The 22,943-nt window shown below is 54.4% G+C and overlaps 1 protein-coding gene and 1 pseudogene across 2 annotated transcripts in view; one reads left to right on the top strand and one right to left on the bottom strand.

Annotated features, from left to right (window-relative positions):
- Cfap77 (cilia and flagella associated protein 77) overlaps positions 1–22,943 on the top strand; it is a 134,452-nt gene that overhangs the window by 29,057 nt on the left and 82,452 nt on the right. The gene's annotated exons all lie outside the window — the stretch shown is intronic.
- On the bottom strand, positions 913–1,262 carry LOC101561449 (annotated as a pseudogene).

The raw sequence follows: 22,943 nt of genomic DNA, 5'->3' as shown, positions 1-22,943 counted from the left end.
ACCTAGTACTTTCCCTTGACTGATGCAGAAGGGTGAGGACACTGTAGGGGAAGAGTGGCGGGCTCCTTGTAGCACGGCTGGCACCAGCCCTGGCATGTTGTTCCTTATTACAGGACAGTGTAGACCCTCCAAACTGGGGGTGGGGGGTGGCTGGTACAAAGGCAAGGAGGATTAGCGTAGGTGGCTTGGGGCGACTCCCCACGGGCACAGGCATCCACGGCCTGTCCCGACCCTGGCCTGTACCCTCTTAACTGAGGCGAGGGCAATAACTAGTTGCACTGAGGAGGAATTAGCCAAGCCCTGGGAAAGGGAGGAGCTACCCATACCAGTCCCCATTCTTATCAACAGCCAGCAAGCTGTCCATCTGAAAATAGGAACAAATGCCAGGTAGGTGGGAAGAATCAGGCTGGTGCTCTCCCCAGCCTCTGTCTAGTACAGGAGGAATCGAGGTAGCAAACGGCTGAAATGCTCTGGCTGGGAGATAAAGGAAGTGAGGGAAAGGAGGTTCCTGCTTCTGTAGAGCTCCCAAAGCCCAGGGGCTGGAAGAAGGCAGACTTAGCCTGTAAAGTGCTGTAGCTTCTAGTAGGGCTGGGCCCTAGGCAAGCTTGGAAGAAAGCAGGCCAGGCAGGGAACCAAGAACCACAGGTTCCTGACTGGCATATGCCCTGCCACACTTCTTGCAGGGGTGGCTGGGGAAGCTGTGCTGGTAACTCTGCCATTAGCCTCTGCCGGCCACCAGCCATCTCTTGTCCACACACAAACCAATATCCAATTTATACTGAGGGGCTGCCCTGCTCACAGCTGTAGGTTCTGGGCCAACAGTTTATTCAGGGTTGTAGCCTCAGCCTCGGCTCCTTGATGGAAGCCACACCTTGAGCCTGTAAGTTTCTCACTGGGTCCAAGGTGCTTGTGTCTGTAACCCACCAGGCTCACACCTCATAGAGGATCACAGGGAAATCCCCATGAATGCGGGGCGGATCCAGCTTCACAATGCCCTGAGGAATGAGATTCTTATACACCCGCCTCAGCTTGGCCCGCTTCTGTCCGTTCTTGGTGACGATTGTCTCCTCATAGAATTTGTGAGCCAGATCCCCATCCTCATCATAGAACATGGAGCCGCGGTGTGTGAACACGAAGGGGGGCACCCCTCGGCCTCGAGGCCTCACCAAAGCTTGTTCAGCGCCCGCGGTCTCCGGAACGCTGCCCCCCGCGGCGGGGGCGAAAGGCCAAAGGCCTCGAGCTTTGGAGCCGCTGGTGCCCATGTCAGGGTCGCCGACGCATGGCGACCCAGCGGCCGCTGCGCTGTCACAGTGTAGAATGCACCACCATGCCTGGGCCCTGCCTCTGTTCGCCAGAGGTGCTGCAGCTACTACCGCTGCCTTCCGCAGGCTGGGTTGTCTCCCCCACCGGACATTTGATAAGGAAAAGGAGCAAACCGTGTGAAGACCCAGATAAGTGGGGCCTCAGGCGGCCGGTTGTAGTCTTTGTCATTGGAGGGCATTTGCCCAGCAGGTGGGCAGGGGACATGGATAGGTGCTCGTTTCTGGGAGGAGCTGGCCCCTTCCTCTCGGTTTCTCTTCCCCTGAGGGTCTCTCCCCATCACTGTCTTCATCAGGATGTTCTTGGCTTGAACTCAGCTGAGCACTGGCGGAGACCTCTGTAAGAGCGAACTGCATGAACCTCTGTCTCCTTTACATTGTGGGTGTTAGGCTGCAGAGATAGCTCGGCAGCCGCAAGCACAAGGACCCAAGTTCAGTCCCCAGTACCACATGCCTTGCTGGCCCTGCACTGAGCTGACCACCAAAACTGGACATTTGGTGCACGCCTATAATCCCAGTGCTGGGGAGGCTGAGACAGGAGGATCACTGTGAGTCTGAGCTACATAGGAAGACCTTGTACCTAATAAATAAAAGATTAAAAAGAATAAATTGTGGGTGTCAGATATTTTGTCCCCACAGTGGAAAAGCTGACCAGTACAATGACACAGCAAAGTCTCAGGGATAAGAGGATCCCCCCCCCCCGATCCCTTGTATTTTTTAGGAGGGTGGCAGATATGACCAATGACTTTAAAGGATTGAAGGAAGCCAGCAGGATGCTTCACTCCATGGGAGCAGGGCCTCCAGCATGCGGGGGAAACAGCCGGGCTGGCCAGGGCTTCGCCTGCTCATGTTACCGGCTTCCGGCTCTTCTTCTCCAGGAAGCTTGCCACTGAGCCAGCCCAGCAGCTGAAGGGTGCTCCCTGGGCTCTGGCTGAGACATCTAGCTCTTTGTGGTCAGATTCGGTCGCCCTAAGTCATCGTCAGGGATAGTTTCAACTGTCCGGGTACAAAACCTCTCCATGCCCAGGGCCACGTCTCCTTCATTCTTCGAGTCTGTGATGCAGTGGTCTAGATTGCCGGCCAGGGAGGAAGAGCCCATCCCTGCCTTCCCTCTCCTCCTCATCAATGTCGTCGTGGTCTGCGTTCTCACTACAACATCATTATTAGCTTTGCCATCAATGGCAGCATGAGCTTCATCAATACTGCCACCACCATCACTGTCAGTGTCACCGCCACCATCATCAATGTCAATGTCACCACCACCCCACTGTCATCAGTTTCAACAGCAGCAGCGGCAGCGACAACAGCAGCAGCAGCATGTGCATCCCTACAATCAACAGCAGCAACAGCAGCAGCGCCCGGAACAATAGCAGCTCTTGTTGGCCGAGTACTGCGTGTAGCCAGACACTGGCTTATCGCCCACTCTTGGAGCATAGCCTGCCAGTGACCCCGCAAGGATAGGCACTACTGCTGTGCTCAGTTTACAGATAGGGAAGCCGAGGCTCAGAAAGACATAAAAACTTGCTCGAAGTCACGCAGCTACTGAGCAGTAGGGATAGGACCTGAACCCCTGCCTGGCTCCCAGTCCTACTCCCTTGTTAAGCCGCTCTGCTACGGTGGCCCGGCCAGCTGCTGGTACCTGGCGGCGCATGTGCAGGCCTGTGCCTTTCGGACATCATCCCACTTGCTCCCACCCTGTGAGGACCTTCCGGATTACTGTTGTCATTCGAGACAGAGAAAGGAGACGCACAGAGCTGAGGGACTGTGAGATCCCACCAGCAGGGCGGGGGAGCTCAGTGGCAGAGCACCTGCCCGGGAGGTGCAAGGCCCAGCTTCCATCCCCAGTGCTCACCCTGCATGGTGGAAAACGAGCCCACTATGGAGGTGGTGAGGCCGTCTTGAGCCTCGGACTTGAACCCTTCAAGTGTGTGATGAGTTGCCTTATTTTACATAAAAACCTTCTGGGGTCTGGGCCATTCTCTTTGAACAAAGGTGTCACTTTTGGGTTTTTGTGGGGTTTTTTTGTATTTTAAGGAAGGGTCTACAGGGTGTTCAGGGTCTCACTACTAGATCAGACTCATACTGAGCCACCTGTTTACAGCCTCTCGAGAGCTGGGATTACAGGCAAGTGCCACCACGCCCAGTCTCAATTACTGTCACAGCGTGCCTGGGGTGTGTGTGGCTGGCACTGCAGGCCCAGGGATCGAACCCCCAGCCCCTGTGCCTCCTTGCAGGTGTTTTAATCCACTGAGCTATTTGGCCGGCCCTAAGATGTCACTTTTGGATACCACCTGTGTCTGTCCCAGAGTAGCTGTTTGGGGACCGCCCCCGCCTCTTTGGTTGGGAGCCTGTGGAGATCAGGATTTCCAGCATGATCACACCCTCTCCTCCGCCACCTCTCCTGGGTCAATGCCGGGTTGGTGACACAGCCCACCACCCGTGCTTCCAGCGGTGCGCGTGGAGGAGCACACCCCTAGCCTGCATTTGCATATTGTTTCTTTGGGAGTGGGAGAAGCGGAGGCCGTGGGCCCGATATTTTCATGCAATTCTGCTCATTATTTACACAGACAAGGAGATATTTCAGTGAAACTGCGCTCCGCTCTGAGTGACAAGGTATCTCGCTGCAGTGTAGGGTTCAGGGAAATTGTAGTGAAGTTGACAGGTTTTTAATGTACAGCTGCTATTCCACTGAAATATGGCGTGTTTTTATTTTGAAAGTACAAGATGACCTATTTATTAGCTGTGATTCGAGCTGAGTTTACACGCTCAGAAACACAAAAGGAGAGGAACAGCAAATTTCTTTGGGGGGCCACAGGCTCTTTCCCCCACCCCCTTCCCATCACACATAAGAAAACATTGAAAGCCGAGTGTTCCGAATTGGAGTGGACGTGCTTTCCTTGAAATGACAGCCTACCTTGGAATCACGGGAAAAAGTTGCCAATTACCTTAATCATCCTCCTCCGGGTAACAACAAGGAAGCGCTTAGGCTGCCTCCCTGTGAGGGGAGGCAACAGCTCTGTTCAACTGCCAGAAACCTGCTGTCTGTTTCCAAAAGCAGGGCTCAGGTCTGGCAGGCCTGGGCACTTGCTCCTCCAGGTGTGGCTCCGGGCCCAGCCGCACCTACTCCCCAGGGCTTTTGGTGGCGGAAACCTTAAGGCCTGCTCTCCATTTCCTGGGGGTCCACTGAGGCTCCCAGGGTGAGAAGCACTGGGCTGAACCCCCAGGTGCTCTGCATCTGGCTCACATTATGTGAGGCTCGTTGCTGCTAGCTGCCCCTTCCTGGCACCTACTATGGCGAGGGGTCAGACCACAGGACTCTGCCCTCCAGGGGTGGGAACTGGAGAGGAATCCAGCTAGGAAGGACTCTCAGGAGCGCGGATGAAGGACGCCGCCCGCGTGCACATCGGCAGCACTATAACCGATTATTTATCCAATAGGAAAACCCACCTCCGTGATATAATTCACGCTGCCTCCTCTTCCCCCATCTCCTGAACCTTCTGGCTTGCTCTGCATTTGGAGCTCAGGAAGTTCCGCCTTTGGGTCTCAGAGTCGCATGCCATCCGAGCCGAGTGTCTCAGGCTGCGCACCGCGGTGCTCTCTAGCGTGTTCGCAGTCCTGAGCAGCCTCCACCTCTGTCTTGAAATTCTTTACCGCACCAAAACACCCGATGTCCCCACAGCAGCCACTTTCTGTTTCCCCCCTGTCCCGTTGCTGGTCACCCCTAGTCTGCCTTTTGTCTCAGTGGATTTGCCTTTCCGAGATACTTTATATAAAAAAAATCATGTAAGCTGTGACGGTTTGTGCTGGGCTTCGCTTAGCACTGTGTTTTGGGGCTCACCTGCGCCGCGGCGTGTGTCCATGCCTCATGCCTTGTGGCATCTGAATGCTATTCCACGGTATACACACACACCATTTCTCATTCATATATTGGTGGGCATTAATGCTCATTCAAAAAAATTCTTCCGAGCTAAAATTGATGGGTGCCTATCTTTGGTGAAATAAGTTGCCTTGGTCAATTGCCCTACGTGAAGCCACAACGTCACGTGGGTTATTCCAGCGTCAGCTGTTCTTGTTTTGTGTTTTGTTTTTTTGAGACAAGGTTTCACTGTGCGGTTCATGTCGTCGGCCTGGAACTCGCAGCCGTCCTCCTACCTCGGCCTCCCACGTGCTGGGATCACTGGTGTGCACCACCACGCCCCGGCACTGTTGTTGTTTGTGTATACCCCAAGTGACAGTTTCCAACGTGTTCACCCAAGCCAGAGCAAGCCTGCTTTCTGAGGAGGGCAGTGGTATGGAAGGCTCCAATCAGAGCATGGTCTGGAAAACAGGTCAGAGCTTCTGGATACGTGAGCAGAAGACGCTGGCACTTGAGAATCACTTTGGGGATCTACAACGCAGGCAGGTTGTGCCCATGCCAGGGATATGGGAAGTCAGCGGTGGTTCTGGGCCATTTTCGTTTCTTTCCCTAACCAACCAGTGAGCTCATTCAACAGCATGTCATTGAGTGCTGGCTCTGCGCTAGGCTGTGGGTTAGGGGGCTACTCTTGCTTAGGTGGCAGTGGTCAGGATTGAGGCCCCCCAGGGATGGGAGGGGAGGTGAAGAGCTCCCCCTCCCTCCCTGGCTCTGCAAACACCCCGTCCTCATTCCCTGCCTGGCAGCTCGGACCAAAGTCAGCTTGCACATGGAGGCCCTGGGCACCAGCCGGTGCGCCAGAAGCGGGTATCTGAGGATGAGGCACTGAGAAGGGGCTTTGCAGCCGGCAGACCTAGAGCCACCTGCAGCACTGCCGGGAAGGCAGGTGCCACACCTGGAAAGATATCTGAGTAATCCACAGCCTGTCACTTGGACGGGAAGGTACGCTCTCTCCTTTGAGAATCTGCTAATTATGGGCTGGATTCATGCCAGGAAGGAGGGGTGGAGAGCGGCAGCTCTCCACACACTGGTGCGTGGCTTGTCCTCTCCAGTGGAGGTCAGTCCCCAAGTGACTGTGGGCCGGGGAGAGGCCGGAGGAGCCGGCTGAGTCCCTGGGGGCCCTGTGGTCTCTGGACCCCGGTGCTGTTTGGGTCCGTCGCGCCGTATGTAGCAGATTGTCTGTCAGTGCTGGTGAAATCCTGACTGGGGCAGGTCATGCCCTTCTATCCTCCTCCTAACGTTTCAGAATTGCAGTAAAATATACGTAATGGGAAATCTACCATCCTGGCCATGTTTAAATGTCCGTTGAATGGCGTAAGTACACATGCGTGGCGCCTGGCTCCCCCAGCCACAGGTCTCTGGGACGCCCCACCTCTCAAAAGGGACGCTGTCTTCCTTAAGCCCTCCTACCCCTGCCCTCTCCGTCCGTCCCCTGGAAGCCGCCTGTCTACTTTCTGCTGCTCTGAGTGGCTCTTCCAGGCCCCTGGTGTAAGTGGAGTCTGCAGTATCTGCCTTTTCAGGCCTGGCTTATGTCACGTTGCATTCCGTCCCTGTGGCCAGCCCTGCATGGCGTGGGGCTGAGCCTCTCGGTCGTTGCCGGCACAGGTAGTGCTCAGCACACGGTCCATTCAGCACCTTTCGGCTGCTGCCAGCGACTTGGTCCAGAGGCGAGCACACTTTTAAGAGCAGGGAGACTCAGAACCTTCCTCTCGGGTTGGGCCTGTCTGTCCCTGGGGTGTTTTCTGAGGTGCGCTTAGGGGAAGTGGGCCGTGGGCTGGGCTAGGGTGGCGGGGTTGGGGCAGTGTCTGCCCGCGTCACCGTCTCACTGCTCGGGGACACGCCGAGGGGGACAGTCTATGAGGTAGGTTGCTCTTTGAGGGGCGGGAGAAGGTAATGTGGCAGGTGACTCACACCAGGGCCACGTGTGGGTCCTGAACAGGCGCTTCCTGTTCAGTGTAGGGTGGCGGGAGTACGTGCGCCGGCTTCACAATGATTTCCAGCTTTATTGAAGTATATTGGCAAGTGGTATTTGTGTCTATTTATAGTGTACAATGTAAGATTTTGAATTTCCTATCTAGATTATGAAATGACTACAATGGTATCTATCGTGTTGTACTGTTTTGCCTTTTGGTGTGGTGGGAACGTTTAAGATCTACTCCCTTAGGAGGTTGTGAATCCATAATGTAATATTGTTATCCAGAAATGCTGTGGTCACACATGATAGGATTTCCTTCTTTTTCAAGGTTGAGTAATATTCCATTGTGTGGATGTACCACATTTTCTGATGGGCGCTTAAATCGTCTGTCTCTATACCTTGGCAGTTGTGAATAATGTTGCAGCCACGATGGGCAAGCAGATGACTCTTTTTGTTATTTGTTTTTGAGATAGGGTCTTACTACATAGCCCAGGCTGGCCTCAAACTCAGCAGATCCTCCTGCCTCAGCCTCCTGAGTGCTGGGATTACAAGACTGAACCCCTTCACCTGGCTCAGCTGTCTCTCTCCAATACTGGCTTTCCTTTTTTCTTTGGCTGTATACCTGGTAGTTGGATTGCCTGATCATGTGCTTTCTAGCTTTAATTTTTTAAGGACCCAAAAAGGCAGAACTATGATTTCAGAACCCATGAGCCTCCCCACCTTTTGTGCAAGCCCTGAGTTCCTTCCTTTTAAGGTACCTTTGCATCTGAGGCTTGGATTCAAAGCAGGAAGTGTGGTTGGAAAACCCTTAAGAATTGGGCGTCTTTCCACCCCATTGCTGTGTTGGCTTGGCCTCGTGAACGTGCAGGGGAGTCTCCTTGTCAGGGCAGCCACGTGGGCACAGCTCCTGCGCTCCTGGCGTCTGTCCGGGATCATGAAGCACACAAAACAGTGTGGTCACACCATCTCTTCAAAAGCCCTACAAAAGAAGAATTTGTTCTCCCATTTCACAGAGGAGAAGACTGAGGCGGGAGGTGAGATGACACCTTCCACAGCCTCAGAGTCAGTAAGGCAAGGAAACAGGGTGCAGACCTGACCGGGCTTTCTCCGGACCCCGTAGTTCACTGTTGCCGCTTCTGCATTGTGTGTTTCTCCCCTAAAACGTGACTAATGAACAAATCCTGGCAGGGACTGCGGCAGGAAGTCCCATCCACCATCTGTCACTTAGCACCTGCCTCTTTGAGGGTATGCTGAGAGTGAACTAGGCCAAGTGAATTGATTGCGTTCTCTTTCCGGGGACCCCTACCAGGGTAAAGAGCAACCGCGCTGTTCACAGGCCAGTTCCCCTTTAAGCCTAGCAAATCACTGAAAGCAGGACACAGAGAAGAGTCAAGTGGCCTTGATGGGGCTTTGTCTTTGCTACCAGCAGAGAGAGTGGTCTGTCCCTGGCTGTCCCACCCCAAAGTACCCAGGGAGCACAGTCCCTGTGTCTGAGCCTAACAGCTCCTCTCTGCCACACACTCAGCTGCTGACAGCAGCAGGCGCAAGGACTTCAGACACCGAGCCCACGCAGACGTGGAGCAGCGCACTGCTGGGATGCCGAACACTGGCGCACACCAGAACTTGGGCTGATGAGAGAACCAGCCTGGGACTCCCTCCCTGTAGCTGGCCCTCAAATATTTCTTAATAAAACCACCCAGCGTTCAGAGAGTATCTGCTGGAGGAAAAACTCCTACTTAGGAGTGCGGCTTGCACAACGGTGGCGTGATGTGTCTTGCAGGGAGCCGCTGCATGCTGCGGTGAGGGGCTGCAAGGGGAGGTGGCTCTTGTTAATGTGGTGACACCGTTACTCGCTTTGTTTGGGAGTGTGGCTTAATTAGATGACAACCTGGTGGTGCTGGCTGTTTGCAAGGTAGTACTGCGCTTGGGGGCTGAGGACTAATTTAGCTTTTTGGTTTAATTCATAAAGGGGGAGAGGGAAGCTCAGGCTGCAGGGGCTAAAGGACACACGCACACACAGATATGACGCGAACGTCACACATTGTGTGCTGACGCTGGTGAGGACCATGGCCTCAGCAGAGTGGGAGAGGATGCTGTGGGTCCTACCTTCAGTCAGATTCCACACGCCCGTTCCGCCTCTTTCTCCAGCGTGTAACATCAAGGAGAATCATTACCACGGCACAGCTCGGACCTGGGCAGGGCTGGTTTCGAATCGCAGCCCTGCCTCTGAGCTGGGGCTGTGGAGGAGGTGTGGCTTAGCCCCAGCCTCTGGCTCTCAGTAGAGCCAGGATGGTGACACCCGCTCGGGCTCGTCATGGGGGTGGGATGAGGACACCCACTCTTGGGACGCACAGTGCCCCTCGAGCACAGTCTCCTGTCCTTGGAGCAGCAGTGCGGCAGAGGCCCCGGAAACAGACACACATGGCCTGGGCACCAGGGTGTGGGAAAAGGTCAACATTCAGGGCATGGCGAGGACAGGTAGCCCGGAGGCAGGAGGTCAGAGGAGGCGTCCAGACAGGCCAGACTGAGTTAGTTTTAAACTGTTTTCCTCAAAGGGCTGGGCATGTGGCTCACCTACAGTGCTCCTCCAGGATGCCTGAGGTCCTGGCTTCCATTCCTGCCACTGCCAAGACCTTTTTTTTAAGAAAAGCTTTCCTCTGCGTTGCTTGTTAAGGTATTGCATAGCATCAGCCATTTCAAGTACACAGTTGGGTTACTTTGGGTAACGGACAAACCGCCCATCGAGACCGAGCCGTTGCTCCACTCTGGAGCCTCCCTTAGGCCCTCTGCTCTTCATTTCAATGCCAATTCCTGGTGCTGGCTGGCAACCACTGATGGGTGATCTGCCATCCACTGCAGCCTGTCTCAGGTCTAGAAGTGGAGCCGCAGAGGGCACAGCCGTTCACGTTGGCTTCTCTTGTTAGCGCGGCGCGCTCGAAGCTCAGCGTTGGCACCGCCATGCTTCTCACTTCCAAGTAATTTTCCACTGTGCCGATGTGCCACTGTGCGCTTGTCCAGCTGTCCAGTCGATGGCCAGCCAGGTCGCTGCCCTTCGAGGGCAGCTGTGAATGATGCTGCCATTCATTTCTGCATAGATGTTCCTGTGGGCGTATGCTTTCTATTCTCTTGGATAAATGTCAAGGAGAGGGACTAAATGCGCGTGGGACTTTGTAAGGCCACCCTGGCTCCAGAGCGGCTGTTCCCTCCTGCACGTGGCCGTGCACAGAGCTCCCGTGGCTCCATCCACACCCTCGGCCCTTGGTGCTGTCAGACTTCCACCCTTTGAGGCTTGAATGAAGGGAGGATGATTAGGAGCTTGGTGGGCAAATGTGCTGAGAAGGACTCATGGGCAAAGGACATCGCACGCGGGACATGGAAACAAGGAAGATGCCGAGTTCGCAGAGGCTGGATGCTGGCCGAGGCTCTGAACACTAATACAGCGCCTGTGACTGGAACCGTGAAGCCCCTCTTCCGAGGCAAAAAGGTAGCCGGGGCCTGGGTCGCTAACATGCCAGACAGCGGAGAAGGCAGGACAGAGTTGAACCCTGCTGTCTGGCTGTGTAGACCGAGCTTAACCACGACCTCGCGTGACCCCCTGTAAATCTTGGTTTGGACTCTGCAGGTCGCAGGGTGCTTGTCGCGGTCTGAAGCTGAGATGGGAGATGAACAGAGCCGGTTCTGAGCAGGACCGTGGGCTTCAGCGACAAAAGGCCTGAGGGGTGGCAGCTGTGGGTGCGCCCATGAGGAGGCTGCAGGGCTGGGAGCGAGAGAGGTGAAGTCTCAGGCGAGACAGCAGCCCAGGGCTCGACACTTCGCGGGAGCCCCCCCCCTCCTCTCCTGCAGGGTGGGGAGGACGGAGCTCGGGATTTGGCCCCGAGCAACCGAGTCAGGGCGGCGCCTCCAACCGAGATGGAAATTTTCAGGCTGGAAACAGCAGGGACTCAGTTTGAGCTTGAGGACCTGGGCTGTGGGCCTGTCCTAGTGAAGTTTTGATACTTTAACACTCAAGTAGGGTGACACTTGGTGACGCAGAGCTTGGTTGAGACGAGAACTCGAAGATCCCCCACGGCGCTGTGCCTGCGCGTGCGCGTGCGTGACACGTCCTGGTGAGCGAGCCTGGTCCGCGCAAAGGACGTCTTGTGTCCGAGTCTTGTGTCCGCCCCTCCCCTGCCGGCTGCGTGAGCCGCGCCCCGCTCGGCTCCCGGCTCCCGAGTGTGGGGCCGCCCCAGACTGCCCGCTGGGCTTCCTGCGGTGGACTCACCTTCGTAGCCCCTTCTACTCTCTTTCCCACCTGGAGCCCAGGGGATTTTGCAAAAAGAAAGTTCCTTCCCATCCCTCCCTGGGCGCCCTTACTGGCTGTGGCATGTCGCCTTGCATGTGCCCCCTCTTCCAGGCTGGGTCGGAACAGAGAAAAGTTCTCTAGCGTCTATCCCTGCTAGCCTGAGGGAGGATCCGGCTTGTTCCTGAGAACAATCCCCCAGCTGCCAGGCACGGTCGTTATGCTCAGGGGATACCAGTCCCCCCAGCCCTGCTCTGTGAGGAGCACCCCGATTTCTGGCCACGGGATGGGTACTACAGGCCTCAAGCAGAGAGAGGCAGATAGGTGAGCAACCCAGAAACCACAGGCCAAGCAGGCAAAGGAGGTGGAAAGGCCAGGCACGTTGGCTCAGGCCTGTAATCCCAGCGCTCTTAACGGCTGAGGCAGGAGTACCAGAGGTTTGAGCACAACCTGGGCACTCAGTGAGACCGTGTCTCAAAATAAAAAAATAGCAAAAGACCTGGTAATGTAGCTCAGTCTGAAGGCCCTGGGTTCAATCTCCAGTACTGAAAATGGGAGGAGTTGGTAGGAATGTCTCGAACTGAGTCTGACCGTGGTTTCTAGGTCCTTGATTAGGGTGTCTTGGCTTTTTTGCTGTTGTTTAGATCCCAATGTTGGGTCCCCATCAGGTGGCCCTTACGAGTGTGATGAGTGGCTGTGTGAGGGCCTCTGCCCCGGAAGCAGCTGGGCTCAGCCGGTGAGGCACAGATTTCCCACGGGACAGCTGTTGAGCCTCAGGGGGGAGGTAGACCAGATGCCTCATGGCCCTCTGCCCCTCAAACCTTTGCTCCTTCTCCACTAAGTTGTCTGCAGAGCGTAGAGCAGTGCCACGTTAGCTTCACGGTGAGTGCTCGGTCCGTGTGACTCACTGGGCTCCTCTTGCCAAGGATCATGGCCGTGAAGCTGGGTAGTTCTGGGCATCGGGCTGACCTCAGATGTCCTCCTCGATGCATTTCTGTTTCCTCGCTGTAAGAGCAAGGGGTAACTCAGGGATTCCTAGAATCCTTCCCCAACTGAACATTCAGCTTTTAAGCAGCCAAGATAATTCATATCCCCGGAGGAAGAAATTTTACCTCCTGTTGGCTAAGATTGAAGCTGAAAGAGTCACTGCTTAAAATGACACAGGCGTACCTGTCTCCATGAAAGAGCACTGCTCTGGGGATTAGGGTCAGGAGCCCCAGAAGCTAGGCTCCCGTCCTCGCTGCCTACTTTTGTGGCGTCTGGGTGAAATTCAGAAAGCCTGGATTATAGCAGGTGTTTTCCCCTTAATTATCTTTTGGTGTCTATTTCTATGTGTGTAAGAACCATTTGCTTTTCTAATTTACAATACTTTCTTTTGGAACGTTGTCCCTTACTGATTCAGAGAGGACGTTTGTTTTAACAGATTTGCATTTTATCAGCTCTCGTATTCGCACCAAAGCATAATAATAGTAAATTATGGTCCTAATAAGGAGGCTGCCCAGAGGATGGTGGTGGCGCCCCTCATAATTGATGTACATTCTCTGGAATTTAGGGGGTGTCGTAATTTATCGGGGTTCATTTTTGTATCCAATTTGAGGAAAGGCTGTTGTGTTTTGTAAGCAATAAACTCTGTCATTGTATTTCTTGGATAAGCAAAGAGGAAAGCACTATGATTTTTCCCATTTCCTAGTTATCACTGCAGGCTCTAGAAGCTTCTTTATGGGAATGAGTTTATCAATATTTCAATTATCAACTCCAATTTTCAGGCGGTTTGTAATTCATCTTTTAAAAGTCAGATCAGGATGAAAACACAGGGAACAGTTTGCCATCCTGGGGACAAGGTATTTCTAAAATATTAATTAATCTTCATAAGGCGGCTCAGTTCCTTTCAACTTTTAGGGTGCAACTTTGATTTCTCTTTGCCACACAAGTAAAGTGGGATTAAGCTTCTTTTTTGAAGGGTTCCGATGTTGCTGAGGCTCCCACCTGTGAAGGAAGGGAACGTGGGCTGGACCGCGTCTTAGTTCAGGGCTCGCTGCATTCCTGAGCCATCGGCAAATCTCATTTTTTACCAGCTGAGTGCTACTTGATGTTATTCTCTTTTGAACAGTAATGCATGATGCATCTTTTTCTAAAAGAGAAAACTTCATCAGGGAGGAAAATAAGCACTCCTTTTTTTTTTTTTTTTTTTTGGTGGAACCAGGGATTGAACTTAGACCCTTGTGCTTGCCAGGGAAGCACTTATTCCACTGAGCCATCTCCCCAGCCCTCCAAGCACTCCTTCTTATGTAAAAGCATGTTGGCCTTTTAAGAAAATGGTGCACCTTTCATTGTACCCACAGGCCAGCACTGTCCTTGACATAGAAGGGACAAGAGCAGGCCACCACCCAGCGTTCCTGCCTTATGGGCTCTGAGGTCAGTCTGTGGACTTCAGTTTGTCCCTGGGCCAAGCCAAGGTCACCCCCAGCCAAGTCACATGCCAGGGACTTCATCCAAAGTCCCCTCTGGTGAGTGATTGCCCAGTAAGGACAGCACAGAATGTCATGATCTTAAGGCAAGCTGGGTCCCGTCTACACCCTGTACAGATCTTGTCTTATTGGATTTGGATTGGCCTTTAAAAAAGAAGGTAACAAATGAGACTTTTGGACAATCCAATATGTAGCGCAGCTCTGAGACGTCTGGAGCGGAAACAGGTGCCTCTTTGTTCTGCTTGCAGATTCGATCTGGACCTTTCCTAGGCCTTATTAGAGATGCAGCCTTTGTCCTGAGAGTGTCAAGCCCCAGATTTCTCCCACTGAGCCCCTCCAAAACATAGGTGTCAGTGAAAAGCATTAAGCCCTAACCGGAGGCCTCAGGGAAGCCAGAGTGTGGTGGCCAGAATGCGGGCTTGGAGGCCCCCAGGCCCAGGTTTCCTGGCAAAGGGAGACAGTCAGCCTACCTTGTTTTGTTTTTGTCGTACCAGGGATTGAACTCAGGACCTTGCACTTGCCGGGCAAACACTTATTCCACTAAGGTATTTCCCTGAGTCAGCCTACCTTGAGGAGCTGTGAAGATCTAGACAAGGTGTGGGGGCAGGGCCTGGCTGGGGAATTCTGCCATTGTTAGGATCAACCCTAGGCCGGGGGATGGGGTGGACAGCACAGCGAAGGTGCCTCTCCCTGCTTCCATTCCAATAGGGACAAGCACCCAATGTGTAAGTGGCTACAAAACAGTACCTCCTATAGTACATGGCCACTAAGGAGGGACTGTCTGTGGTGGCCACATATGCCCTCCCTTCTGCATCCATTTCCCAGGTTGCCTCCCCTGAAAGGTCAGGCCTGGCCTCATCCTGGCATCTGCCTCTCCCTCCTGGCCTGTGTGCCTCATGAGAGGGTCACGTCTATCTGCACTGTCCTGATTTTCAGCTGGCCCTGTACCTGAGGACTGATAATCCCTAGGGCATCCAGCCAGGAGAGAGAGAGAGAGAGAGAGAGAGAGAGAGAGAGAGAGAGAGAGAGAGAACTTCTAAGAAATGAAATCTGTTTCCCAGCCGTCTTGTCTCTGTGGGCGCACAGAGCCCTGCCGCGGGCACTGTCTGCACACTGCCCAAGGCCTGAGCGCTGGCCAGCAAGGTCTCTTGAAGGCTCCCAGGAGCCTGCGGACGTAGCTCCGCGGCAGAGTCCTTGGCTTGTGCGCACACTGGGGTTGAGTCCCAGCTGTGCAAGAGAGGAGAGGAAGTAAAGGTTTCCATCAATACCTTCCTGGTGAGCTCTGTCTGTCTCGCAGGTCTTGGACAACATCAGGTTAAAGGAACTGCTCGGTTTGGACAGCAGCCAAGTGGACAATGGGAAGAAAGCTGAGATCCACTGGAGATTGGAACTGTCCCTGCCGCCACCGCCCCTGCCCCTGCCCCTGCCACCACTGTGAAAGCATGGAGGGTCTTCCCTCTTACATGCATTCAGGAGCCAACTGAGCCCCCCACGGGCACCTCTTCCCCCACCTGAGGAAAAGGAGGCTGAGGCTGGGGCCAGAGCACCCGCCCCACCAAGCCGGGCCGGCAGGCAGCGGGACGCAGCCCCGCTTCCCACACATGCCCAGGAGGAGACACAGAACCCTAGAAACTGTCAGGAGGCCCCGTCTTAGGAAGGAGGAAGGAAAGGGATGGACATCGAGATTTTGCTATCGTTTCTCTCTGATACAAGTGCAGCGAGGGAAAGCTGGTTTGTGTTGCTGCCTAGTTTTTCATTTGTGTTTTTGTTTCATGCTTCGATATCTTCCTCCAGCTGCTCTGTCGCCTCTTCTTTTCTCCTCACTTTGATCTATTCGTTTTCCCCAGAAATGGGGTTTATAAATCATTGTAATGCAGCCTTGGGAAAGATGGTGCTTAGTGTAGGGAGAAATACATCGCCGCTAACAGCCCCGGCAGGGAGAGAGACTCCCGCCTTGCAGCCGGGTTCCGGCGACAGGTTACTGATGGTATTTGCTTTTTATGTCTGCGCGTGTGCCATCGGGGCAGGGCCGGAGGGAGCGTTCCATGCGCCACCTTCGTCATATTTCAAGTCTCCTCCGGCAGTCGAAAAAAAAACAAACTGCTCCTGTCTGCTTCTCAAGGAGGCAGAGAGAAAGGAAGGGAGAAAGGAGGCGGGAGGGAGCATCCGCACGTGGTCTCTTTGGTCCCCACCTAGGATACGGGCGGCTCCAGAACACCCTCTTCACTTCCTGCAACCAGCCTGCACCTTTGGGTTGGGCATAATTAATCTGGTATTCGGGATTGCTGGGTCTGAGTCTCCCAGGCACAGTTAGAAGTCTAACAGCCCCGATCGCTTCTTTCTGCAGGCCCGCCTCCCGCCCCTGTCATATTTTATGGTCCCATTTTCTCCGAAGCTCAGAGCCACAGAACAGCATCGGGCTGGAGGTGTGGGATTCTGCACTGCCGCCCCTGCAAGCTGCAGGGTGAGGCAATGAAAATCTGGCCAGGCCCTAAATCAGGACGCAAGGGCCCGGCAGGTCTGCACCCCCAGCGGCCGCGGCCAGCAGGAGCGCTGCTTGCTGCCCAGAGCTGAGGTCTTGAGGCTGCTGCTGCTCCGTCTACCTCCGTGGGGGCGGGGCACGGCAGATCTGGCTCACCCTCTTTCACCTTCTTGTCACCACATTGGGAATTTCGGCTGCTTTCCCCCATGGCTTCCTCTACCCACCTCACCTCTGCCGTGGAAGCTGAAGATGAGACCCAAATGGAAGTGACCCTTTCCGCCCGGGGTCAGAGTGCAAGGGAGACTCTGGGGTGTTGGCCCAGGGCTCAGAGTCTGCCCTGCCTCTGGGGGATGCCACGGCCGTGTGTGGGGATCCGGGCCCCAGAGCTCTAGCTATGGAAGGAAAGACTGGATCCCTAATTTAGTTTAACTCACAGGACTCCAACTAGCATGGTGGCTAGTGGCCCGGTGGCAGGCACAGAGGTAGCCGATGCTGCACAGAGGACCTTCCTTTGGTGGCGTCTTTTGTCATCCCCCCCCCCCACGGCTGCCTTCTCAAGTTGGCCAGCGTGGAAAGCTGGGCGTGTGAGTGGAAGATTAAAGCACGGGAAACCTCATGAAAGTCACTCTCTCCCTGAGAGCGGCCAGGGTGGGGACACCCACAGATTTGATGACCAGACCAGATCGTGGGAGGAAACTCTCCTGGGGCAAAAATTAAAAGAGTATCTGCACACACGGTGGCTCGCTTCCCTGATAGCAGCTGGATTTACAACCCTGGGATCATCTAATTTATTCTCACACATCTCATCTGTTTGGATGGGCGGGGCGTATTGTGTGCGGGAGTGTGAGAGCTCTGTGAGTGTGCACTTTTGTGTGTATATGAGAGCGTATGCTTGTGTTATGTGTGGATGGAGGTGTATGTGTGTGCATGAGTGTGTGTGTGTACACATGTGAGTGTATGGGAATGCATGAGTGTATATGAGAGTGTATGTTTGTGTGTTGCATTTAAATGAGTGTGTATGTGTGTGAGTCTATGTGAATGTATTATGCATAAGAATGTATGTGTGAGTTTATGTGAGATTGTGTGAGTGTGTGTCCGTGTGGGAATGGTGGGCACACATGTGACTGCATGTGTATACCTGTGCATTGTGTGAGTGTGTGTGCACATGTATATGTGTTTGTGAATGTAGTATGCAGTGTATTTGCGTACGTGTGTGCGTGTGTCTGCATGTGTGCGCACACGTGTGAGTGGACACTTGCTGAAGACCTCTGAGGGACCCGGCTGCGCTTTCCAGGCCTTAGAGGCCCCTCCAGCCAGCACCAGCCTTTGTGGGTTCTGTTCACAGTGGGGTTCACCGAAGACCCCCACAAAGCTCCTAGAAGAGCTGCCGTGGGTGCGCGGGCTGCGCGGTGAGAGGAACGGCCCTGCCTCTGCTTCCTGCGATGCCCTTGGCCCGGCCCTGCACCCAGGCCCCAGGCCTGAGCTGCTCAGTGGCAGCACGGCCCCGCCACACCTGCTTCCGCTGCTTGGTGAGTCCTGAGCCCTGGGTAAGGGACTCTGCTTCCTAAGACCTGCCCTGGAGAGAAATGACTGCAGCACCCACCTCAACAAGATCGGATGCCGACCAGTGGGCGGATGCACACAGAGCGCGGCGGAGCCACGAGGTGGGATAGCCTTCAGCCACGAAAAGGAAAGACGTGCCGACCTCTGCCTTGGCAGCGATGGGTCTTGGCGAGACAATGCCCGAGGAACTCAGCCAGGCGTAGGAGGCCACACGCTACGTGGTTCTGCTTACAGGACATAGCTGAAACAGAATGAAAATAGAGGAGGGGCTGCCAGGCCTGGGCAGAGGGAGGGAGGGAGGGAGGCGTGGCCACCCAGTGCGCGGGGGAGTTCCTGCTGGAGTGATGAAGGTGCCCCGTTAGGCTTGTGCGACTTTCCACCGAACTGTGCACTTCAAAATGGTGGGCGTATACCCAGCCAAATCAAACTGGGACAGTAAAAAGCAGGACTGCTTATTGACATAAAGCCCTGGGCTCAGTGCCCAGCTCATGTGAGTGCAAGAAGAAATTTGCCTCTTAGAAACAGTGGCAGTGACAACATGACGCATGTCCTCTGACTGCCACAAAAACATTTGTTCGGGGCTGGCGAGATGGCTCAGTGGTCTAAAGCACCTACTTGGAACAAGCTTGGCAGGGCACAAGGACCGCGGTTCAATCCCCCAGCACCACATGCCAGCCAGCCCCGCCCCCTGGTGGGCTGAGCTGGCCACACACACACTAAATAAATAAATAAATGTTTAAAACAAAAACAAAACAAAAAAAAAAATTTCGTTCACTTGTGACGCCAGGCATCATTCAGGACGAACAGTCCATGCATGCCTGGATAATGCTTAGAAGGAATTATACGTCTGTGTGCAGCGGCACACACCAGCTACTTAGGAGGCTGAGGCAGGGACATTGTGAATCCGAGCCCAGCCTGGGCAACTTAAGATCCTGTCTCAAAGTAAAAATAAATTTAAAAAAAAAAGCCTGGAGTTGTTTGAGGCCTGGCATGGGGGAGGCCCTGGGTTTAATCCCATTACATAAAAAAAAAGTAAGTGATACATGGAGGATGCTTCCAGGACGCAGGAGGAGATGCCGAGGTGGGTGGCCGAGGGCGGGCCTGGGGCAGGGGCCAACTTGCCCCTGCCTTTCTCCCTGGCAGTAGCGTTTGTCGTCCAGAGCTTGCAGGGCGGCTGGTGGTACCAGCTGCGGTTTGGCTGATGCATTAATTGAGTTTGCTTTGGCAGGCTTCCTCCCAGCTTGGGGACCGTGATTTCCCCACTGCCTGGTCCCCAGCAGCTAAGGGGAGGCGTCGGTCCTAGCAGCAGGAACAGCTTGATTCCTCAAGTCCGAAGAAGCTATAAATCTGGAGCTTTAATCATGTCTTCATGATCATTCAGCAAAGAGCGACAGAGGATTTATTCTACCAGGACAGCAAAGGGAAGACTGCAGGGGGCTGTCGCAGGGAATATTGGCTTGGCAAAGGCGGAACTGCCCCCCTGGGGCCTTCCTAGACCGGCCGATGAACGATGACGCCAATGGCCATAACAAGGCAATTACTGGTGTGTGCGGGCAGTGCTTTGTTAAAGACAGACAGGCTTCCTGAGCGGGGCAGCCGGGCTTTTGTTGCCACTTCACCTGCCTGGCAGAGCGCCTGCAATCTGCCCCTGCTGCCGCTCTAGAGCCGGTGTCCTTGAGGATACAGTAAGTACTTGTTTAAAAGCCCCTAGGGTCCTTTCCAGTTTTCTCTGCAAATGTTAAGGAGGAGGAGAAATCAAGGAAATCCAGAGAAGATGCTGTGGTCCCTTGCACGTGGCAGGTACCTAAACTCCGTTTATGGAACATCTCCACACCTCCCTTTTATGGGAGAGAAGAGAGAGGCTCAGAGAGGTAACCGTGAGTGCCTGTCACACGTGGGCCTCTGGCTTCCCAGTGTGAGCCGGCAGCAGGGTGGCCTGCCTTGTTTGCAGAGCTGCAGAGAAGGAGTGGGCTTACCCAGGGCAGGGAGAACTAATCCAGGCCCATTGCCCCTGTTGATGTTGGGGGCGGTGCTTGTGAGCTACTTACTGCAGGACAATTTTAAGTATTACACTTCCTGTTTGTCGTTTCCCTCCAATTTGGCTTTACTTCTTCGCTGCACCCATCAGACACCAGCTGGGACCATTTTAGCACTGTGCTTTCCCCCCCCTCGTTTAGTGACTGCCAGTCTTTCTGTTACCCACATGCACCATAAAATAAGCTTTTGCCTCTCGCGGCAGCACGGCTGTCACTGCCCGCCACCTGGGAAGTGCGCCTTTGTGGGTCTGTGCATACGCCTGGAGGCAGCACTGGGCCGAAGAGGCCCCACCGAGTACAATGTCATGGGTGCAGGGAAAGCTCCCGTCGCATGAGGGGCGGACCCCCAGCCCCACACCCCGAGTGGGATGTGCCCGCCTGCCATGCTGCACCCGTCCTGGCCCCGCTGCCCCTTCCACATGCAGTCAGCTCTATGTCCGCCTGCCTCATCCTCTCTGCAGCCCATGGCTGGACCAGACCAGGCTGGATGGTGACGCGCACAGAGGGATCCCTTGGGGTCTGCTGCAGCCTAGCCCTGTACCTGGGAGAGGCTCGGACTCGTCCTCAGGGTGCTTGCTTGCCAGTGGGCAGCTGGAAGGGGTTGTGTTCAATCCTACATGTCCCCTGGGCCACCCAGCTCAATATCTGAAGGAAGCGGTCTTTCCCCACAAAGCAGTCTGCTATGCGGTGACAGTCACTCACTCTGCAGGAGCCAGCCTGGTCCAGTATAAGACCCCAGCGATGAGTGACAAAATGGGTCACCAGTCTAGGATGCAAGGGGGAGCGATGTGTCCATTCCTGGTGACCAAAGACACAGTCACAAAGTGACACTGGTGCTCCGAACACGCAGCCATGCAGCTCCTAGATGGGGTCTAGACCTGCAGGGGAGCTTGGGGTCCGCCCGAGGACAGATGCGAGGGCTCTAGGTGTCCCTGTCACCTAGGATGGGGCAAAGATTCCCTGGGTTGGCCTGGAGTGCAGTGGAGACAGTGGAAGGGCACAGGGCCTCATCCTGGCTGGGCAGCCAGGGAAACGGTTGGCAGGAGCTGTGGGATGAGGCCAGACTGCTATCTCTAGTTCTCTAACAATAAAAACACTGAGGTCTGACAATTTCATAGTTAAAGGAAATATGTCAGTTTTCCAATTAATCGCTAGCAGGTCCACAGCCACCATTACTGCAGCATATGTCTGGCGCTGCCTTCCAGTTGGTCATGGCCAGCATCTGCTCCAGGACTCTCCCCTTGTCCCCCACCTTTTTTTTCTGAGACAGGGTCTCATTGCATAGTTGAGGCTGGCCTTGAGCTCACTATGTGGCCCAGGCTGGCCTAAAACTGTCGACAATCCTTCCTCAGCCTCTCAAGCACTGGGACTGTGGGCGTGCACCTCCACACCTGGCAACCTATTGGCTTTTGAAGGAATAAGTGAACAAGCACACGCGTGTTCTTGTAAGCAAGCAGCCCTGGCTTGGGGCACAGACCTCAGCCTGTGTGCAAGCAGGCAGCCCCTTCCCAGTGGCCGGAGCCAGGACGACTACGAAACACAGTTCTTTCCGTTTTCCAGCCCTCCGCTCCTTTCCCCAGCTTGCCTCTCTTTTTCCAGTGGGCACAACCGCCGAGGGACCCACCGTGCTCCCCGTTCTGCTCTGGGGACTCGAGCGACCCTTGTGCCTCAGCCTGCTAAGAGGGTGTGAGCCGCCTCCCTGATCTAAGAGTCCCTGTCATTCCTTCTGCATTCTGTAATGCAGCTGAGACGTTTTCTAAGAAAAAGGAGTGCCGCTGTCTTGTTAGCCAGTGTGTCGGGTGGGAGGTGAGCATCCGGGAGGAGCCGGAAGGCCAGGGACAGAGGCAGGGCTCCCCTGGGGGGCAGGTGGACTGGCTGCACCTTCACAAAGCACCCCCCCCCATGTCTTACAAAAGAAAATGGAGGCGAGATAACAGCATTGCCCGTTTCCCCCCTAATTTGTAGTTTTCTGGTGTTAGCAAGGCTTATAAGACACATGCTCCCAATTAGCTGCTCCTCTTAATTTAAATGCTTCATAAATTATCTCCTGCGCGTGTGGATTATCACTTCATAATGCGAGTTAGCATTTAAATAAATAGCAGCGGTGTAGGAAATTAGAGAGGTTTACTTGGGAGGCGCCGGCGTAATGAAGGGAAATACCACGCAGCTGAGCGGGGCGCGGGGCTCGCGGGAGCTCCCCGGGCTTCCGGCGGGCGGGCTTGCCCGCCAAGCCCACTTGCCCAATTTGGTGGCTTCGCCATTCTCTTTTGTGAAAGCGATTCCATTTGCCGATCTTAAAATATCTTTTAATATTGAAATAACTATAGGCTCAGAAGAGATTGCAAAAATGGCAGTGGCCCCCAGTTTCCTCCTCCTCCTCCAGCCCCCCGGAGGGCCTCGGATATCATTCATGGTAAGGAAGCCGCAAAACCTGAATGCGGGCTCGGTCTGTTCGCAGCCCTTATTCAGACCCCACCAGTTGCTCTATCAGCCTTTTTTTGTTTTGTTTTGTTAAAGTGGTCATTTGCTCCTTCCTCCAGCTTGTTAGGCATAGGAATGGCAGTGACAGATGTCACGTGCAGACCATGTGGTACCTCACTGAGTGTCTTAGTTACTCTTCTCTTGTTGCTGGGACAAATACCCGACACTCAAAATGAAGGAAGGAAAGGTTTATTTAGCTCACAGTTACTGGAGGGTTCAGTCCATACTCAGCGGGGTCCAATGCAGAGCAGCACAGAGCAGAAAGCAAACTTTCATGGCGGCGGCAAAGAGCAAGAGCGCAAGGGAGCGGCAGCAGCAGCTCAAGCAGCGAGCTTCTCTTCCCACCTTACACTGTAATGCAAATTACCTGCCCCAGGGTAGGGGAAGTACTCACAGCTATGGGTGCTTCCCAGTATTTACCCACCTATGGGTAATCCCAGCAGTACTAAAACCCATAATCCCAGCCTTGGATCACACATAATCCCAG

Source organism: Octodon degus, unplaced genomic scaffold (genome assembly GCF_000260255.1).
Source record: "Octodon degus isolate 3935 unplaced genomic scaffold, OctDeg1.0 scaffold00123, whole genome shotgun sequence".
In the NCBI taxonomy this organism is placed as follows: Eukaryota; Metazoa; Chordata; class Mammalia; order Rodentia; family Octodontidae; genus Octodon; species Octodon degus.
Note: the sequence above shows the minus strand (reverse complement) of the source record. Positions and strands in the feature narration are given on the sequence as shown.